This window comes from Calidris pugnax, unplaced genomic scaffold (assembly GCF_001431845.1).
Source record: "Calidris pugnax isolate Ruff unplaced genomic scaffold, ASM143184v1 scaffold44, whole genome shotgun sequence".
Classification (NCBI taxonomy): domain Eukaryota; kingdom Metazoa; phylum Chordata; class Aves; order Charadriiformes; family Scolopacidae; genus Calidris; species Calidris pugnax.
Genome location: NW_015094506.1, coordinates 37,483,721 through 37,486,848, shown reverse-complemented (window position 1 = coordinate 37,486,848; position 3,128 = coordinate 37,483,721).

Below are 3,128 nucleotides of genomic sequence, written 5' to 3'. Positions count from 1 at the left end.
CGCCGGCCCGGCCGCTCGCCCCGCGCCTCCCCCGGCGGGGCCGCCACCGGTACCGGCACCGAGGGTGCCCTGGGGCCGCGCTCCGGCGGGGCGGGGGGTGTGGAAGCGCGGGGTGTCCCGGGGGCGCTGGGGGATGTCCCCAGGCGTCCTGCCCGGCCTGTGCCCGGCGGCGGGGGGCCAGGTGCTGAGGCTGTCGCTGCCTGCCCAAGGCACAGAACCATAGAGTGGTTGGGGTTGGAAAGGACCTTAAAGACCATCGAGTCCATGGGCAGGGACACCTCCCACCAGACCAGGTTGCTCAAAGCCCCATCCAGCCTGGCCTTGAGCACCTCCAGGGATGGGGCATCCACAGCTTCTCTGGGCAACCTGTTCCAGTGTCTCACACCCCTCACAGTGAAGAATTTCTTCCTAATATCGAATCTAAATCTGCCCTCTTCCAGTTTGAAGCCATTACCTCTCATCCTGTCACATGCCCTTGTAAAAAGTCTCTCTCCAGCTTTCAAGTCCTGGCCATGGAGCTGAAAGCAAACCCATCCCGGGGCTCGGGTTGTGCCCGTCCTCCCCCGCGGTGCAGCACCCCGCTCCACGATGGTTGTGCCATCCTCGTTCAGGTTAGCTGAGGTGCAACCAGCTTTTCCATGAAAGTGTTAAGGAACACAAGGGGCTGTAAACTGATGAGAGTTGGGAGTGCAAAAGCAAGCTTTCAGATGACCTTTGCACCCAGGTGTACGGCTGAGGGCTTCCCAGCTCACCTCAGGGCCAGATCCCAGGTTTCAACAATATTTCATGTAGGTCAATAGAAACAAGTCCATGCTTGATTCAGTTGCCCAGAGCACGCGGTCCCCTGGGTGGTCAGTGCGATATGAAACAGTTCAAGCAGCAGCCTGGAACAGTTGGAGGGCTGGAGTACAACCAACCTTCTCCTATCTCTTCAGTAAATAGGCCTGGACTGACACACGTAAGGCAAAGACCTGCTTTAAAAAAAATTTATGTGTTCTCTGTGTTAATATAATTAAAATTCTTGTCCTTCAGAGCCTGTTAAAGCCTTTGTTTCACCTGACTTCTGCCCCGAGCAATGTTGCTGAGGTTAGATAATCCAGACTTGCTGTCACTAGAGTTCAGTTTGTGGCTTAGCTCGAAAGGGGTGATCTGGCCAAGTTTTGTTGTTCCTGATGCATTTTTGGTAGTTGCCAGTGGCACAAACCTTTTCCTGTCTGACTACTGAACGTGGAAGAGTGGCCCTGCCCTTCCTCCTCCTGATATTTATGTGTCCAGTATAGGAGGAAAATGTCCTTCCAACCACCACCTGCGTGCTCCAGGGCTGGTCTCTGCTGATGGGTGACCCGATACGGGTTTAGTGAGGATGGAAACCAACCTTCTGACATTTGGCGGGTAATGTGAGGGTCATGTCAAGTGTTAGATTAATGGTACACGTTTGCTTTTAGAATCCACTGTCCCAAGAGATTTTTACCTTTTTTTTTTTTTTTAATTTCTGGCATCCCTTATGTATCGTGTCTAGATCTAGATGATGGCTGGAGTGAAATGCAGATATGAACAAGGTGAAGGACAGAGCAACTTCCACTCAGTTTTGAGCCAGTCCATTAGATAAGTCACTTTTAATGACAAATATGTATGTTTCTAATACAGTAAGGATTAGTTCTGCTTTTGATCGTACTTTTCCTTTATCCAGTTGTGGCAAAATGATGCTTTCTTTCTGCTTGCTTTTTATCAGGGCAGAAAGTAGATGATTTGATCATTGATGATGTTCATACAGTAGATGAAAGTACTAACCCAGTACTGAGACAACATCTCTTTTGTGCAGAAGCTGAGGATACTACAGAGCAACTTTTGTAAGATTTTTTTAAAATTAATTGGAAAAATTGGCCAGTGCTGTTTTTCCTATGTTTTTCCTTCATATAAGTAATGAAGTATACTTTGACATAGATGGGTGAGGTAGCAGCGTGGGTCAAATGCAAGACCACATTTCCCCATCAGGTCACACATATTGCAGACAAATAGATAAACTTACTGAAATGACTAGGAAATCAGCACTGTTGTAACGAGAGAAGCTGTGTCTAATAACACCATTAAAAGTGTCCATGAAGGGAGTGAGATGAGAAACTTGGATCCACCCACAACTGATAGATCTTATGGCAGCATCACAAAAAGCGTGAGCCTCAGCATCCTGCTAAGCTGGGCTGGAGACACGGTGATGTGTTCTCCCAAAGACAGTCTGTTGCAATGAGACTACAGGGTACTACAATGAGACTATAGGGTACTACAGCCATATCTTATCCCAGGCAATGTGTGCTTGACAGGGTAAATTAACAAAGGAATGCTATCAGATGTTTCTGCTTTTGGCAGATGTTTATTGTAAAGTTTATAGAACAAAAAGGGACTTTCTTCAGACATCATGAATAAAAGATAATAAATGCATTAATGATGCAAAAATCCCACTTTTCTAATGCCCATCCCATAAAGGGAAGCTTGGCAAGGTCGTTACCAGGAAGAAACGCTCATTTTGATACCTCTGGGTTTTTTTAAAGAGCCAAGTTTCCACGTGTTGGAAGGCTGCCATCAGCTGCAAAGCATATGAGGTAGCTGGGATGTGCACAGTAGTCTTTCTTATCCCTCGGGGACTGAGAGCTCCATTTATGCTCCAGCCTGGACATGAAGCTTTGATGCTGGAGCAGGAGCTCTGCAAGAGAGCAGCGAGAAAGCTAATCACGTTTTCCTGAGCAATTCTGCATGTATGGAGTCTGGTGACACAGTCTGATGGCAACGCTGCTCGCAACAAACTGTTCATTAGCAATGGTAAAATGGCCCAGCTTAGTTTGTCAGGAGCTGAGCTGCGGGCTGGCTCCCGGGCCCTGGGCAGAGGAGGTGTCTGTGTGAGCAGGGAGAGGGACTGGGACCTTGATCACCAGACCAGGCACTGGCAAGGTGGATTCAGACAGGGAGATGCAGGAGATCATACAAAGTCCTTGGAAAAATCCAGCATCTTCCCACCTTTCTGTCTGTTTATGTCTTTCACATGGTCCTTTTATTTTTGATATGCTAAGTGACATGTGAACATACCTTAAATGTCAGTACACATAAAATCTTGCTGAATTGTCAAAAGCTGATTC